Source organism: Bombina bombina, chromosome 4 (assembly GCF_027579735.1).
Source record: "Bombina bombina isolate aBomBom1 chromosome 4, aBomBom1.pri, whole genome shotgun sequence".
Taxonomy (NCBI): Eukaryota; Metazoa; Chordata; class Amphibia; order Anura; family Bombinatoridae; genus Bombina; species Bombina bombina.
This window is the reverse complement of record NC_069502.1, coordinates 106317308-106336609: the sequence shown is the minus strand read 5'-3', so window position 1 is coordinate 106336609 and position 19302 is coordinate 106317308. Positions and strand designations below refer to the sequence as shown.

At 35.8% G+C, this 19302-nt stretch overlaps 1 pseudogene; it reads right to left on the bottom strand.

Moving 5' to 3' along the window:
* The window catches only part of LOC128655960 (cytochrome P450 2K6-like), a 115252-nt pseudogene that overhangs the window by 72688 nt on the left and 23262 nt on the right, over positions 1 to 19302 (bottom strand).

The following is a 19302-nucleotide window of genomic DNA, read 5'->3' as shown; positions in this document are numbered from 1 at the left end:
GGTTCCTTTAAATGACATCATCCATGATGGCGTCCCTCGAATTCCGATTGGCTGATAGGATTCTATCAGCCAATCGGAATTAAGGTAGGAAAATTCCTATTGGTTGATTTAATCAGCCAATCGGATTGAAGTTCAATCCGATTGGATGATTGGATCAGCCAATAGAATTGACCTCGCATTCTTTTGGCTGATCCAATCATCCAATCGGATTGAACTTCAATCCGATTGGCTGATTAAATCAACCAATAGGAATTTTCCTACCTTAATTATGATTGTCTGATAGAACCCTATCAGCCAATCGAAATTCGAGGGATGCTATCTTGGATGACGTTATTTAAAGGAACCGTAATTCTTCGTTAGGACATCGGAAGAAGAAGATGGACCCGCTCCGCTCCAATTGATTGAAGATAGAAGATGCCGCTTGGATGAAGACTTCTGCTGGATGGAGGACCTCTTCTGCCCCGATCGGATGAAGACTTCTGCCAGTCCGGATGTCCTCTTCTGGCCCATCGGTGCCCGGCTGGGTGAACACGGCTCAAGGTAGGTGATCTTCAATGGGGTAGTGTTAGGTTTTTTTAAGGGGGGATCGGGTGAGTTTTAGAGTAGGGGTGTGTGGGTGGTGGGTTGTAATGTTGGGGGGGGGTATTGTATTTGTTTTTTTTACAGGTAAAAGAGCTGATTACTTTGGGGCAATACCCCACAAAAAGCCCTTTTAATGGCTGGTAAAAGAGCTGATTACTTTGTAATTTAGTTTAGGATAGGGAATTTTATTATTTTGGGGGGCTTTTTTATTTTATTAGGGGGCTTAGATTAGGTGTAATTAGATTACAATTCTAGTAATTTTTTTTATTTTTTGTAATTTAGTGTTTGTTTTTTTTGTAATATAGTTTAGTTTATTTAATTATATTTTATTTTAGATAATTGTATTTAATTTATTTAATGTATTTATTGATAGTGTAGTGTTAGGTGTATTTGTAACTTAGGTTAGGATTTATTTTACAGGTAAGTTTGTAATTATTTTAACTAGGTAGCTATTAAATAGTTAACTATTTAATAGCTATTGTACCTAGTTAAAATAAATACAAAGTTGCCTGTAAAATAAATATAAATCCTAAAATAGCTACAATGTAACTATTAGTTATATTGTAGCTATATTAGGGTTTATTTTACAGGTAAGTATTTAGTTTTAAATAGGATTAATTTATTTAATTATAGTAATTTATTTAGATTTATTTAAATTATATTTAACTTTGGGGGGTGTTAGGGTTAGACTTAGGTTTAGGGGTTAATAACTTTATTATAGTAGCGGCGCTGTTGGGTGCGAAAGATAAGGGGTTAATAATTTTAGGTAGGTGGCGACGACGTTGGGGGGGGGCAGATTAGGGGTTAATAAAATTTACTATAGTGTTTGTGAGGCGGGAGTGCGGCGGTTAAGGGGTTAATACATTTATTATAGTGGCGGCGATGTCCGGTCGGCAGATTAGGGGTTAATAAGTGTAGTTAGGTAGCGGCGACGTTGGGGGTGGAAGAATAGGGGTTAATAAATATAATGTAGGGTTCGGCGATGTTGGGGGCAGTAGATTAGGGGTTCATAGGGATAATGAAGGTTGCGGCGGTGTCCGGAGCGGCAGATTAGGGGTTAATAATATAATGTAGGTGTCGGCGATAGCGGGGGCTGCAGATTAGGGGTTAATAAGTGTAAGATTAGGGGTGTTTAGACTCGGGGGTTCATGTTAGGGTGTTAGGTGCAGGCATAACATTTCTTTCCCCATAGGAAACAATGGGGCTGCATTAGAACGCTGCTTTTTTGCAGGTGTTAGGTTTTTTTCCAGCCAGCTCAGCCCCATTGTTTCCTATAGGGAAATCGTGCACGAGCACATTTTAGCCAGCTTACCACTGACTTAAGCAATGCTGGTATTACAGGTAGAAGTGGAGCTAAATTTGCTCAACGCTCACTTTTCTGAGGCTAACACAGCCATTCAGAAAACTTGTAATACCAGCGTTGGCTTAAGTGAGCGCTGGAAAAAAAAGCCTTGTTAGCCCCGCAGGTCTTTACCGACAAAACTTGTAATCTAGGCGCTAGTATCTTGCCAAACAGAGCTATAATGGCCAATAAAACCAAATCCTCATTCCCTGCACCACTTATCTAACCAAGAATAAAATGTTATTATCTGCTCCATCTTTCCTGCTTCTTGGCCATACACGGGTAAAATAGCAGAAAATGATAGAGTTGATGCCACATTCTCTAAATGATTACCTAGGTCACAAAACTCTTTCTAAACAGCAGCAACATCATTACTAGCCAGATCATTTGTTCCTAAATGAACAATCACATCTAACTCACCTTTCCTGCTGCCTTTTGCCTATTGGATATGAATACTGTAGCATGCACTAAACTACTATACCCAGATAAATATTAACCATGGATTTGTAATACCTGCACAATATTGCAAATGTTATGAATTGTGGCCCAATTTGTTTAATCCCTCCCTGGGAGGGGGGGGGGGGTTAAACACATAAGCAAAAACCCTCTTGAGAGCTTTGCAAATCCTGAGCAGGAAACCTTCAGTGCACTAATCAGGAGTATTGGTTGCATGTACCAATAGGTAACTGAAATTAATCAGTTGTGCTCCAAAACCATAGTAATGTGTGTATGTCATTTAAACAGGGAAAATATTGGTATAGAGGGAACATGTGTTTGTTGAGCTATCAAGTCGAGTAATTTTTATTAGTTTAAAAGTGATTGTCATTAATTTTTTAACTTTAATTGATTGAGCAGGTAGATCTTGTATCTGTTTAGTGGCATCACCTAAGATAGAGCCAGCAATTTCAGTGCGCTTTCCCTTGCACAAAACCAATGTTTCATTAGAAAAAAAATTGGGATATTTTGTTCCCTTAGCTGTGGAATTAATTAAGTACAAAATGACCCTGTAAATGTGTCGGTAAGTATTGAGAATTTGGATTGTGATTAGCAAAATGGAATGATACATATGAAGCTTACGACCATTTGTCATCCGACAAGAAAAAAAGCTGCTGGTAAACAATGAAAACTAACTCATTATTTGTATATTATTATCATTGCTTTCAATTGCTTGATCAACAGGAAATACAGTGCAAATATTCTTCTGTTTTTTTTTCTAACACCATTAGAATCAGTTAACTCCTATGACACAGATTTCTTTTTAGAATGTGTATAATAGAAATTCAAAGTACAATCAGACACTGACCTTTGTAAGATTCAAACTTTTGAATTAAGGCACCAGCTTCTTCATTGATTTTATCTTCTAGAGATTTCCTTCCCATTCCAAAATCTCGTAAAGTTGAAATAGTATATCTTCTCATGACTTTCCAGTTCTCACCATTAGTAAAAACAATACCTGAAATAAATGATAAAAATTATAATAAATTATAATAAAATATACTAAAATGAACAGAATGAGCAATAGTTTAACTAGAGCTGCAAACTGTAAAACAAACCCCAGGACTGAACTTTCTTGGATCTCCTAATGAAGCATAGAGGTCTTTAGAAGTTTTGAACATGTATAAATATGTATACATGTATACAGGTTCCATAAAATATTTTAAAATGATACCTTTGTTATGGTTCATCAAGAAATTAAATAACTTATGGAAATTGAAAAAGAAAACAAAATTACCATGTCCTTTAGCTACGTCATCAAAAATTGGAATTCTTGCTCTTCCAGAAAACTCATCAGCATTGTTTAATAGAGCTTCCTTCAGTGTCTCATATCCACAGAGTAAAACAACCTTTTCTGTCCCTAATTGGATGCTGAACACAGGGCCATACTTTTTAGATAGCTTAAAAAAAAAAAAAAGAAAAAAAAAAAAAAAAAAAAAGAAGAACTCTGTTAATATAGTTATTTTAACAAAAACATTTCATAATAATGGCATTCTATAGGGATGGGCTGCCCCTCTTTCCTATACCTTGATTTATTTTTAGAAAAACAGCTTCAAAGCTGCTCAAAAATACCCAGAACCCCACCTGCCTCTGTCCCCAGAATAATAGCCCTATAGCTGTCCAAAGCAAGAAGATAACACAAGTCCAGTATTGCAAGATTCATATGGAAGTTAGACAAGGCATTTATACATACTATACAATCACACACATAGAAACACACAAAAAACACAAACAATACACACACTAGACAAACCATACAAACACTTCACAGACATACCACACACGTCAGTTGTTTTTTTTTTACCAAATACAATGAAATAAATTAACTAAGAAATTCAGTGCCAGTAAGTTTAAGTTCTGAATCAAACATTACGAAACATTTTAATTGTGAAATTAAATCTTCCACCCAGAGCATAAAATGTAATATTTAAGGGACTTGAAACCCCAACATTTTCTTTAATGATTCAGATAGATTATACAGCTTTGTACAACTTTCCAATTTACTTCTATTATCTAATTTTCTTCAAACACTGAGAGGCTGAATTATCAAGCTCCGAACGGAGCTTGATGCCCCTGTTTCCATGCGAGCCTTCAGGCTCACCGGAAACAGTAGTTATGAAGCAGCGGTCTAAAGACCACTGCTCCATAACTTGTCCACTGCCTCTGAGGCTGAGGTCTTCAATCCACCCAATCCTATATGATTGGGCTGATTGACACCCCCTGCTAGCGGCCGCAAAACTGCAGGGGGCGGCATTGGACAAGCAGGACAAGCAGGTCACCAGATATATGTATACATATGTATATATATATATATATATATATATATATATATATTTCTAAAATATATTACCTCCATAAATGTTTTAAAAGGATCTGTCTGGCTTATGAGATGCAAATTTCCAATTAATGGTAAAGGCTTTGGTCCAGGAGGGAAATTTTTGTAAACATTTCTATTACAGCCATGAAGAAGACATATCAAAAATAGACATAGAATAATGGTTAGGACTATAGTAACTGGATCAGCGAAAACCATTCCTGTCTTTAGCAACACCTGCAAAAGGAAACATAATTATTTTTTGAGACATCAGGAAATTTACTCTTCATGTTTCAGGTGATTATTATCATACTTAAATGTTACATAAAGTAGCCAGCAGCTCTGGGGGAACTTCAGTGTGGCGGCCATTTTAGGTCGCAATATTTTGTGCTGCTCCAGCTCTCAAAATTATCTGCTTAAAAACTATCGGCTAGATTACGAGTTGTGCGTTATGAGCTGTGCGTTGCAAACTTGCAGTTTATTCTCACCGCTCACTTCCCAGCAGTGCTGGTATTACGGGTTTTTATCAACCCGGCGTTAACAGGCAAGAAGTTAAGTTAGAGCAAAATTGTGCTCCACACGGCACTCCAATACCAGCGCTGCTTTAGTGAGTGGTGAGCTGGTTATACGTGCTCATGCACGATTTCCCCATAGACATCAATGGGGAGAGCCGGCTGAGAAAAAGTCTAACACCTGCAATAAAGCAGTGTAAAGCTCCGCAACGCAGCCCCATTGATTACTATGGGGAAACAAATTCACCCTAACATGAACCCTGAGTCTAAACACCCCTAATCTTACACTTATTAACCCTTAATCTGCCGCCCCCGACATCGCCGACACCTACATTATACTTATTAACCCCTAATCTGCTGCCCCCAACATCGCCAACACCTACATTATATTTATTAACCCTTAATCTCCCGTCCACAATGTCGACACAACCTACCTACACTTATTAACCCCTAATCTGCTGCCCCCAACGTCGCCGCCACTATATTAAATGTATTAACCCCTAAATCTAAGTCTAAACCTAACACCCCTAACTTAAAGGGACACTGAACCCAAAATTTTTATTCCGGGATTCAGATAGAGCATGCAATTTTAAGCAACTTTCTAATTTACTCCTATTATAATTTTTTCTTCATTCTCTTGCTATCTTTATTTGAAAAATAATGCATCTAAGCTTTTTTGGGTTCATTACTCTGGACAGCACTTTTTATTGGTGGATGAATTTATCCACCAATCAGCAAGAACAACCCAGGTTGTTCACCAAAAATGGGCTGGCATCTAAACTTACATTCTTGCATTTCAAATAACGATACCAAGAGAATGAAGAAAATTTGATAATAGGAGTAAATTAGAAAGTTGCTTAAAATGTTATGCTCAAAAGAAAAAAAAATGGGTTCAATGTCCCTTTAAATATAATTTAAATAAATCTAAATAAAATTTCTATCATTAACTAAATAATTTCTATTTAAAACTAAATACTTACTTATACAATAAACCCTAAGATAGCTACAATATAACTAATAGTTACATTGTAGCTAGCTTAGGGTTTTTTTTTATTCTACAGGCAAGTTTGTATTTATTTTAACTAGGTAGAATAGTTACTAAATAAGTATTAACTATTTCATAACTACCTAGCTAAAATAAATACAAATTGACCTGTAAAATAAAACCTAACCTATGTTACAATAACACCTAACACTACACTACAATTAAATAAATTCCCTCACATTAAATACAATTTAATAAATTAAATAAAATTAGCTAAATTGCAAAAAAAAAACAACAGCACTAAATTACAGAAAATAAAAAACAAATTACAAGATCTTTAAACTAATTACACCTAATCTAATAGCCCTATCAAAATAAAAAGCCCCCCCAAAATAAAAAAAAAACCCTAGCCTAAACTAAACTACCAAAAACCCTTAAAAAGGCCTTTTGCGGGGCATTGCCCCAAAGAAATCAGCTCTTTTACCTGTAAAAAAACAAACAAACACCCCCCCAACAGTAAAACCCACCACCCACACAACCAGCCCCCCAAATAAAAGCCTAACTAAAAAAACCTAAGCTCCCCATTGCCCTGAAAAGGGCATTTGGATCTGCATTGCCCTTAAAAGGGCATTTAGCTCTATTGCTGCCCAAAACCCTTACCTAAAAATAAAACCCACCCAATAGACCCTTAAAAAATCCTAACACTAACCCCCGAAGATTCACTTACCGGGAGAAGTCTTCATCCAAGCGGCAAGATGTCCTCAACGAAGCCGGCAGAATTGGTCCTCCAGACGGGCAGAAGTCTTCATCAAGACGGCATCTTCTATCTTCATCCATCTGGCATGGCACGGCTCCATCTTCAAGATATCCGGCGCGGAGCATCCTCTTCTTCTGCTGATAGAATTCTATGCCAATAGGATTGAGCTCGCATTCTATTGGCTGATTGGAACAGCCTATAGAATGTGAGCTCAATCCTATTGGCTGATTGGATCAGCCAATAGGATTGAAGTTCAATCCTATTGGCTGATTGCATCAGCCAATAGGATTTTTTCAACCTTAATTCCAATTGGCTGAATTCTATCAGCCAATTAGAATTATTATCAAAATTTTTAAAATAATTACACCTAATCTAATAGCCCTATCAAAATAAAAAGCCCCCAAAAGAAAAAAAACCCTAACCTACAATAAACTCCCAATGGCCCTTAAAAGGGCCTTTTGTGGGACATTGCCCCCAAAGAAATCAGCTCTTTTACCTGTAAAAAAAAAAATACAATCCCCCCCAACAGTTAAACCCACCACCCAACCAACCCCCCCAAATAAAAGCCCCATTTAAAATAACCTAAGCTCCCCATTGCCCTGAAAAGGGCATTTGAATGGGCATATCAGTCTTTTGCCATGCCCTGAAAAGGGCAATCAACTCTTTTACAAGCCCAAACCCTAAGCTAAAAATAAAAACCCACCCAAAAAACCCTTAAAAAAATTTAACACTAACCCCAAGACGAACCACTTACAGTTCTTGAAGTCCCGCTTAAAGGATCCATCCAGCCAGCGAAGTCCTCATCCAAGTGGCAAGAAGTCTTCATCCGGGCGCCCTCTTCCATCTTCATCAAGCCGGCGAAGTCTTCATCCAGACGGCATCTTCTATCTTCATCCATCCGGCGCGGAGGGGGTCCATCCTGAAGAAATCTGAAGACATCCAGCATGGAGCTCCTCTTAAATACTGCCGCCGCCGAAACTGGAACTTGAATGCAAGTGACGTCCATCCAAGATGGTGTCCCTTGCATTCCTATTGGCTGAAAGGTTCCAATCAACCAATAGGATTCGAGCTGCTAAAATCCTATTGGCTGATCCAGGTCCGCGATGTTAGGCAAGCGTATTGGTGGCGATGAATGCAGCATAGTTGAGGTTTTGATAAATATCCCCATGGGATGGTCCTGTATCAATTGAGCTAACGATTTCACTGGTTGGTAGAACTAATATTTTGCAGCAACTTCTGAAGCTGCAGCCTCCACCCCCACCCCCCAGTAGGTATTTTCTGGTACCTGCTGTATCGCAGCTACGGTACTGTACTGCAAATATGGAGGCATTTTGTATGGCCATCCAATTTCTTTTGAATGATATTGAGAGAAAAATTGGTGAGCGGATTGACATTATGGGCCAAATAAGAGTGGAGCACTATGTAACATATGCCTGCCTAATATCACTGTCCCTTTAAGACTGCCTTCCCTACTACTGATAATCATGCTGGTTTGGGCAGTATCTGCATTCAACTTACCTGTCTAATTAATCATTGATGCACCTGATTCCCTCAGCCTCTTTTTAAACCATCTCAGGCCTAATGTGCATTGCATTTGCTTTAAAGTTGTGTTCCAGAACAACAGAGGTCTGTGACTGTTACTGCATGGATTTTACCAGCATATTCAAGCTACAGACTTTCCTTTTAGCTATGCTTAAAAATCATCTAATCGCAAGTATCCATATAATACCATTTTTCTGTCATGTTCCGGTGTACATGCGCTCAGGACACAGACCCTCGGGCAGTTGTAGGGATTTGGAGACACCGACCCCTGACCCGGGGAAGAGTATCCTGGACGTGGATACATTATATTCTGTGATTCATAGTTGCAAGAAGTTATTGTAGAATTGATGGAGAGTGCAAGATATGTGTACAATATATTATGGCTTCACTGTGACTTATAGTTAGTTAATAGGAGTAGCTGCAGGATTCATGAGAGAAATATATAGCAATGTAGGATGTTCCGGCTTTAGAGTAAACTGGTAGAAGATTGACTCATAGATGCAACCTAAGATTTGTTGCAGGTTTACAGTACATAATATTGTATAGAGCTATATGACAGTAATAAGCAAAGCAGCACAGGTGATAGACAAGTTGCAAGTTTAAGGCATGAAATACTGTTTGTGCATATATTGGAGAATTACATGAAAGCTTTTAACTGAACACATAGATGCAGAGTTCTGAATATATTAACATATTTGAAAAGGTGGATATTTCAGCTATGACAATTTGTAGCAGAGAATAGTTATAAAGTTCTGAGTAAGATTCCGTTGTAGTAATTAGAGAGTGATTATAACCAAATGCATACTTGTAATTTAGAATAAAGTTCAGAGTTTGTTAAGTAGTAGCATCCAGGAAACAAAATGGTATTATATGGATAATTAATATCAAATATTTGCACAGATATAAATGACAAGGTACACTGAAATTAGAAATGTATATATACAAAGTTTAATATACGAAACAACAATATAAAACAATCTAAGCTAAAAAATAGGGACGTCTCCCTTGTATCAGAGCAAGAGTAAATGTAGACTAAAATTCAAACTTCATATATATAACTTAAATCTGGAAAAAATATAATATATTGCAAAATAGCAGAGAACATAAGACTTAGATAGTTCGTTATAGGATAAATATAAGAAGCGGATGTTTAAAAGTCCTTTGACCAAAATTGTAACAGAGATAGCTTCATCAGGAATGATTAAACACTTTGTACGTGGTAATCACTCTTATGTTGGTACAGAGCAAAAAAAGATATTTCTTACTTACAAATATAGATTCTAGCGAATCCCATCTCATTCTTATAGCAAGCCTCAGTCCTGTATAACTGTGTATTATTTGGTACCTTATTAGGGTTCTAAAGGAGAAGTGTTCCGTAGTGAGCTTCTGTCTGGTAGCCTCAGCATTCACTCCTCGTGACTTTTGCGTCTGACGTCACAGCTGACACTTCGGGGGCTCGTCTTAGCCCGGCCAACCAGATTTGTTCAAGAATTTTTTGGATTCTGTCCCACCGCTCTTTGTTGTAAATGGGGATCTTGATGATGATACTTTAAATCCGGAGTTTGCTCTTAGTGCTATGCACGGAAACTTATTCCCATAGATAGATGAAATAAAAAGTTCATAAAACAATCCGGTGTTGACTCACACGTAGCAATGATCGTTCCTTGAGATAAAAACAATATCATTGACAGATCCTTGAAGTAAAAGTGAATGTATGGTACTGGTTTCAACGCTTTGCACTCTATACAGAGCTTTATCAAGAATAACTAGCCCATACTCATATCCTTCAGTTAAAGGGGCAGGTTACGCCTCATTGGTTAATTTTTCAAAGTCTTAATTTAAGGTGGAATTTTTTTCCTCTTTTGCTCTTATACTTCAGATGATATTACCAGCATTCTGGTTTAACGTGGAATCTATCTCTTTTTTTTTTTTTTTGATACTCTGTTACTGTAGTTTTTTCTTATAGGTCAGATTACTCAAACATCCAATTTTTGTCAGGTGTAACACAATGAACATATTAAAATATTCATTTGCATAATAATAATTTATACATTTGCTATTAATATCTTAATCGTCTAATATGCGTTAAATCCGGGGAAGAAATGGACATGGATATGTATAAACATAACTGTGTCTAAATTATCTTAAATTAATGTGATAGGGGGGAGTCAGTGTGACCTCTAAAACAAACAAAGATATAACATAATTAAATATATGAACCTAAGTTAACTTGTTAATAATCAATATAATCTTTAGATAACACAAATTTTGAGTCCATGTAAATAGTGTAAATGGTGTAGATAGATATCTGAGAAGAAAATTTAACAGTTAATATAGTAGAAATTCTATTTAGAGTAATTTAATCTAAAAGAAAAGGTGATGAATCTAACTCAGAATTGAGACCTTTAGGGTATAATGTGTCATATTTATAAATTTACTCAGCTTCTTGAATTAGAAGCTTTTTTTATATCCCCCCCCTCTCCAGTGTTTTTTGTTTTTTTGAATTCCCAAATATAACATATCCTTAGTTTTACCTGTATGTACGGTTTTAAAATGTTTGTATAAATGAGTGTTTTCTACCCCTTTTTCAATATTCCTCAGATGTTCTCTGATTCTTTACCTGATGGCTCTCTTCATTTCACCAATATAGAAAAGATTACATGTACATTTTAAAACATATATTATACATGTGTGTGTACATCTGATCACCTCCTTTATTTGGAAAATGTCTTGTGAATTATTAATTTGGATATCCTTGATCTTTATGCTATGACTGTAAGCTTTACAGGAGTAATATGGGGAAAAAACCTACTGGTCTAGACCCATTCAAATCTTTTTGTATCATAGCTCTTTTTTTATTATGTCTTTTCAGTTCACTAGGAGCTAGAAAAGACTTGAGGTTAGTGGCTTTTTAAAAAATGAAAGTTGGAGTATTTGATATTTTCTCTCCCAAAACATTGTCCTCTTTTAAGATATGCCAATGCCTTTTTATGATCCTCTTTATCAAATTATAATCGGCATGATACTCTGTTATGAATGGTACTTTTAATGTCTCATTGTCAGTCTTAATTTTATCTTTACATGTTAATAAGGAATCTCTTTCTGTATTTCTTGCTCTTTATATTGCCTTCTTGGTATTCTCAGTGTTATAACCTCTAGAGTTAAATCTTTCTGCCAATATTTCTACCTGTTGTTCAAAGTCTGTAAGTCTTGAGCAATTTTTCCTTATTCTCAAGCATGGGCCCAGGGGGATGTTATCTTTCCAGGTATTTAGGTGACAGCTGTTGGCATGAATGTAGTTATTACAGTCTACCTTCTTGAAATATGTTTTTGTTTCTATATGTTTATTGATGGTTATTATTTCCAGATACAAAAAAGTAATAAGAGTTCTACTATGATTATAGGTAAAACACTGGAGAGGGGGGGTATAGAAAAAAGCTTCTAATTCAAGAAGCTGAGTTAATTTATAAATATGACACATTATACCCTAAAGGTCTCAATTCTGAGTTAGATTTATCACCTTTTCTTTTAGATTAAATTACTCTAAATAGAAGTTCTACTATATTAACTGTTAAATTTTCTCCCCAGATATCTATCTACACCATTTACACTATTTACACGGACTCACAATTTGTGTTCACTAAAGATTATATTGATTATTACCAAGTTAACTTAACTTAGGTTCATATATTTAATTATGTTATATCTTTGTTTGTTTTAGAGGTCACACTGAATCCCCCTTATCACATTAATTTAAGATAATTTAGACAACAGTTATGTTTATACATATCCATGTCCATTTCTTCCCCAAATTTAACGCATATTAGACACTTAAGATATTAATAGCAAATGTAGAATATGTTTGTATAGATGATTATTATGCAAATGAATATTTTAATATGTTCATTGTGTTACACCTGACAAAAAATTGAATGTTTGAGTAATCTGACCTATAAGCAAAAACTACAGTAACAGAGTATCAAAAAAAAAAAAAGAGATAGATTCCACCTTAAACCAGAATGCTGGTAATATCATCTGAAGTATAACAGCAAAAGAGGAAAAAAATTCCACCTTAAATTAAGACTGAAAAATTAACCAATGAGGTGTAACCTGCCCCTTTAAAAGAAGGATATGAGTATGGGCTAGTTATTCTTGATAAAGCTCTGTATAGATTGAAACACGTTGAAACCAGTACCATACATTCACTTTTACTTCAAGGATCTGTCAATGATATTGTCTTTATCTCAATGACCGATCATTGCTACGTGTCAGTCAACCCGGGTTGTTTTATGAACTTTTTATTTCATCTATCTATGGGAATAAGTTTGCGTGCATAGAACTAAGAGCAAACTCCGGATTTAAAGTATCATCATCAAGGTCCCCGTTTACAACAAGAGCGGTGGGACAGAATCCAAAAAATTCTTGAACAAATCTAGTTGGCCGGGCTAAGACGAGCCCCCGAAGTGTCAGCTGTGACGTCAGATGCCAAAGTCACGAGGAGTGAACGCTGAGCCTACCAGACAGAAGCTCACTATGGAACACCTTTCCTTTAGAACCCTAATAAGGTACCAAATAATACACAGTTATACAGGACTGAGGCTTGCTATAAGAATGATATGGGATTCGCTAGAATCTATATTTGGAAGTAAGAAATATCTTTTTTTGCTCTGTACCAACATAAGAGTGATGACCACGTACAAAGTGTTTAATCATTCCTGACGAAGCAATCTCTGTTACAATTTTGATCAAAGGACTTTTAAACATCCGCTTCTTATATTTATCCTATAACGGACTATCTAAGTCTTATGTTCTCTGCTATTTTGCAATATATTATATTTTGTCCAGATTTAAGTTATATATATGAAGTTTGAATTTTAGTCTACATTTACTCTCGCTCTGATACAAGGGAGACGTCCCTATTTTTTAGCTTATATTGTTTTATATTGTTGTTTTGTATATTAAACTTTGTATATATACATTTTTAATTTCAGTGTACCTTGTCATTTCTATCTGTGCAAATATTTGATATTAATTAAAAATACTTAATTTGAGGTATCTTAAGCTTTGAGCGCCCTTACTTAAATCCACATTTGCAAGTTTGTACCATTCGAATAGAACGAAGGATCTATTCCATTGTAAGGTGTATGATATCTTATTACCTAGCGCACTAATAGAATACAACTTTCTTTATTATATGGATACTTGCGATTAGATGATTTTAAGCATTGCTAAAAGGAAAGGTTGTAGCTTGAATATGCTGGTAAAATCCATGCAGTAACAGTCACATACCTCTGTTGTTCGGGAACACAACTTTAAAGCTAATGCAATGCACATTAGGCCTGAGATGGTTTAAAAAGAGGCTGAGGGAATCAGGTGCATGAATGATTAATTAGGCAGGTAAGTTGAATGCAGATATTGCCCAAACCAGCATGATTGTCAGTAGCAGGGAAGGCAGTATTAAAGGGACAGTAATATCAGGTTGGCATATGTTACACACTAACAGTTACGTGTGAGCAATAAGGGGTTTATTGCGGGTGTTTGCTTGCATAGGGTTTTCCACTCGTATTACAAGTTAAAAATAAATGTGATCGCTTGAGCGCTGTCATGATTTATGCTAGAATGCTAGAATGATTACCGTGTCCTCAGAGTTCTGGTTAATTGTTTTCTGAAACCCAAAAAGTCGCACAAAACACATCAAAAATACCAGTACAGTTACACTCATAATAACACCATCTAATAAAATTATTCAAAAAAATATTGCACTTAAAAGTTATAACAACTCAAAGACATCAGGTCTCAGGTGTAAGAAAAAAAAAGACTTCAAAGGGCTTTAACATAGAAATACATACATATACATGTCTATATATTTATGTATATATAATTATATATATATATATATATATATATATATATATATATATATACACACATCTATTTATGTGTACATATGTATTTATGTATTTATATGTTTATATATGCATTTACAGATATATATATATATATATATATATATGTGTATATATATATATATATATATATATATATAAGTGCATTGGAGCCTTTTGCAGTTACATAGATGAAAACATTAAAAGCATATATATGCAAAAAAAAATAATTAAGGTTTTAACTATGTATGTACTGTAAATATTTCACATTCTTATGTTCTGCACATAGCAGAATATGTTCTAAGTATTTATAAATATATATATATATATATATATATATATATATATATATATATATATAATCTTGTATAGATATGCAGTATTTTTTTACCAAAAACAAAATATACAGTACTGTGCAAAAGTCTTAGGCCACCATTGTTATTTTAGCAATGGTATATTGACCATAAATAATTATTTCTCAGTCTCTTTATTAGAATACAACCAGAGAATATGGGATAGTTGTATGCAGTATTAGAAAAACCCAGAAAAAAACAGAAAAACTGCTTCTATAGGCTAAAGTGGCAAGAATTTTGTGTGACCTCCCCTGCACTTGAGCAATAGCAGAAACCTGGCTCTCATAAACCTAAATGGAATCCTAAGTAATGTCATTTGAAAACACCTGTATTTGTCCTACTATTAAAATTATTGCTGTGATAAAGGTCTATTACACCAGGTTTGTGCAAGACATGCTTGAGCATTACATACACATGCAGTATGTGTTTTATTCATTGGAAGCTTGCTAATAAGACCAACTTTCAATCACATCATTCCATTCAAAAAGCCAAAGATCTCAGAATTTGACAGACATAAAATCATAATTTTGCATCAACAGGGCCACTGAAAGGGAAATCAGCAAACAAACGGGATACTCAAGATGTGGTAAACAAGCTGTTATAAAGAAACCCCTCCATGTTGGAACACATACTGTTTTTCCCTCAGGAAACTTTACTACTGACTGCATGAATTTTACATAGGACAATGTGTGGGAGAATTGGACTTTGAAGCATTTTCCTCCTATTCCTAGAGCTCATTATGCTATCAGCAATTTGCTTGAGCAATAAAATAATGAACTTGAAAAAACTAAAGAAGTTATCCATCCATGGTGGGAAGTACTCGCCAATGTAGAGACAAACCCAATAATGAGAACTCTCTCCTTAATGCTTATGTTTATCCAAGTTATAACAGCTGTGATATTGTACTGTATTTCTATATGGCACTAAAGAAGATGAAGAGAAAGCTGAAAGCAAGGAACCAAAATAACTATATATAAGTGTTTTTCTTGTTGTTCAAGCACGACTGCATACTCTTCTAATAATGTTTTCATGATCCATAAATTCACACTTACAAACACATACACATCCCTCATCAGGTAAGTATGCTTTGCCAAACCCACCCTCATGCACCCACCTTTCTCTCTATCTTCTGACAATTTTTTTTCTGATTTGAATAAATTTGCGTGGATTGTGTTGGAAATAATAGTAAGTTGTGTTTGATTATTTTGTTTAACATTAAGGTAAGTAGTTGACAGTCCTAGGAAAGTACAGAATAATTCAAGTAGCCAAGGGAATTATTCCGGAGAGATGGTGGGTTGAATTTTTCCTATAAGCTTTTCGTTCCCACTGGGTTCATCTATATTATTGGGATTAAATAGAAAACGGAGCAACATAGGAGAAATTAAAGTGGGGGCGGTGATGTTATAAAACAAGAGAATTTATCCCTTAACGTATATCTTATCTTAAAGTATACTGTGTAAAACATTGAGTAACTATACAATAGGCTTTGGCCTAGTCTTTGTCTATGAAGGACACTCCCATGTAGCCTTTGATTGGTGTATGGTAGGACACACCTTAAAGGGACATGAAACCCAAATTATTTATTTCATGATTTAGAAAGAGTATGCAATTTTAAACAACTGTCAAATTTAAATCTATTATCTAATTTGCTTCATTCTCTTGATATCCTTTGCTGAAAAGTATATCTAGATAGGATCAGTAGCTACTGATTGGTGGTTGCACATAGGTGCCTCGTGTGATTGGCTCACCCATGTGCATTGCTATTTCTTCAACAAAGGATATCTAAAGAATGAAGCAAATTAGATAAAATAAGTAAATTGTAATTTTGTTTAAAATTGTATTCTCTACCTGAATCATGAACGAACATTTTTGGGCATAGTGTTCCTTTAAGTAAATAAAGTATACAATGGGGGTCAACAGTTACTATGCACATTATTTTCTTTCTTCCTCACCTCTTGGAAGAATCTGATCTTAGAGAGAGAGGGCACACTGGGGGACTGAACTGGCTAAGTATAATATCCTGCATTCTTCTTGGGATAGATTATCTGGTTTAATTTGTTTAGATAGTAGTATTGCTTAACCTGGATTTATTTAGGCTAGAGAAGCCCTGTCTAATTTGAACTAGATGCTTTAGCTTCTGGTATTTTTGTGAAGAGTGTTTAATAGTTTTGTAGCTTGTAGGCCATTGCTAATTTTCATGCCTATATTATTTTTCTTCTAATAAAATAATTTGAAAAAGTGGACAACCCTTTTTTGTTTTAATATTCTGGTACTAATTACCACCAAATTTGTCAAGGGCAAAAAAGGAGTGGAAGTCCAAGAAAACTTTCAAAATCTGATAGTTTCTTCTTTGAGAGACTGGGAGAAGTCCAGCAAGGAGCTTGCTCAGCTTCTGGCAGCTTCATCGGGATGACAAGTTGACCCTTGTAAAGTCCGAAGAAGCTTAATGAGGAATGGTCTTTGTGGAAGGGTAGCAGCCAAGAAACCCCTTTTTTGGAAAGGGGAACTGGGAGAAAAAGGCTAAGTTATGCTGAAGCTCACAATGATTGGAATGAAGATCAATGGAAAAGAATGTTATAAATGGACATTACGTGAGAAGAATAGTTGGAGAGAGATGGAAGAATGAGTGTTTGTGGCCTTCAGTGAAACATGATGGAGGGTCTGTCCTAGTTTGGGCTGCATTTCTGCCAGTGGTGTTGGCGATATTGTTTCTGAATTGATGGGATCATGAATGCTGAAAAGTACAGACAGGTTTTAATTCATCATGACATTCCTTCCGGAAAGCGTCTGATTGGGAATGGTTTTATTTTTAACATGAGAACGATCCCATGCACAATGCTAATGCAGTGAAATCATATTTGGAGAGAATAACAGATGATAAAACACTGACAGTCTTGGACTGGCCTCAACAGAGTCCGGACCTGAATATTATAGAGGCAGTATGGGATCGCTTAGGCAGAGAAAGAAATAAAAGACAATCTAAATCAAAAGAACTATGTGAAGGCCTGAAAGAAGCCTTGTATTATATACTAGAAGATTACTTCAGAAAACTTCAGGGCAGTCTGCCCAAAATAGTTCAAGATGTACTTAGTGCCAAGGAAGATCACTCGAAATACTGACTTTTGTCTGCAGAAGCCATTTTGTTTGGAAAATTGTGTTTTTTTTATTTTTTGTGTGCAAATTTCCTGTATTTTCTGTTTGTACCTTAATAAAAAGACCAAACAATAAATATGGATGGTCATTAAAACTTTGCTAAAGAAAAAAAACTGGAGGTGGTCTAAAATTTTTGCACAGTACTGTATAGAGAAAAATTTATTTATGAAAAAAATAGAACATATTCTTGTATGTGAAGAACATTTTAATGGGAAATATTAATATTTTCATGTTGGGTTAGCGCACATGAGAATATGCGATTGGGTTTGCGTGTGTGTTGGGTATTAGTTTTTTCCCCCATTTTTTTGCTCAATTGACTTCTATGGGGCAATAGGTTACTGCACGCGCGATATTGTAAGTTTGGCTTTTTGCTCTTTTCTGGCAAACGCGCATGCAAAAAACATTTCCTTTCAAAGTAATAATATAAGAGCAACCCAACGAGAGCAAAAAGCTTACTTCTAGCGCAGTTAACGCTCAAGCAGGACCGTTACATTTTGCTCCACTTGTAATCTATCCCTTTATCATCACATCAGGCATGTAACAACATGTGGTATGCCCTATTGATACATGCAGAGTCAAAAGATTATGATACATGCTTGCAGAGCTGTATGCCGCTTAATGTGCCATTTTCATCTACTCCCTTCACTTTGAGACTTGCAGCAGAGGCTGAAATCAGAGAGCGGAAAAGTAGTTTGCATCAGCCGGATATGCTTCTGATTGTAACCCCTGCCCAGACTCTCCTGGATCTAGAATTGAAGAAATTGCATTTGGAAGATGGTGGAGGTACCTCTGTTGCTAGTGAGATATAGTGGATTCGACAGGCGCAGGTAACTACTATAAATTTGAAACAAGCTGTTGTCCAGGGTAGTGCAGCCAGCTCCCTGGAGCATAGTCATACACATGTGCAAACTATGGAGAGCTTACGCAGACCTGGCTCTCTTTTTTCACTCGTTAGCCTAAACTTCTGGGATCTCTGTCTGCTACAAGATATTTGAGTTGCGGACTCTTTTTTTTCTCTTTCATCTCCCAGGTCCACTAGAGATATTTACAGTGGACTGTGCTTAGCGGCATCACTTTTTTATGTTATTTTACAGATCTTGAGTTGGTTGATTTTATAGGGGATTATTTCCCATAGCCTAATGCAACATTATGATTGGCTTATTGTACAGGAGCCCCTTAGCAACCACTTCTATCTGATTCAGTAGGAAAACTTTAAACTGTGTATAATTTTAGTGCACTAATGTGTATTTGTATTCTAGGTATGACCGTTTGATTCACCTTAAAGACTCTAGTTTAAGGGGGATATTTATCAAGCCGTCAACCTGAAATACGCTAGAATTCCGCAGCGTAATTGTGGCGAGCTTGATCCAACCTAGTTATCA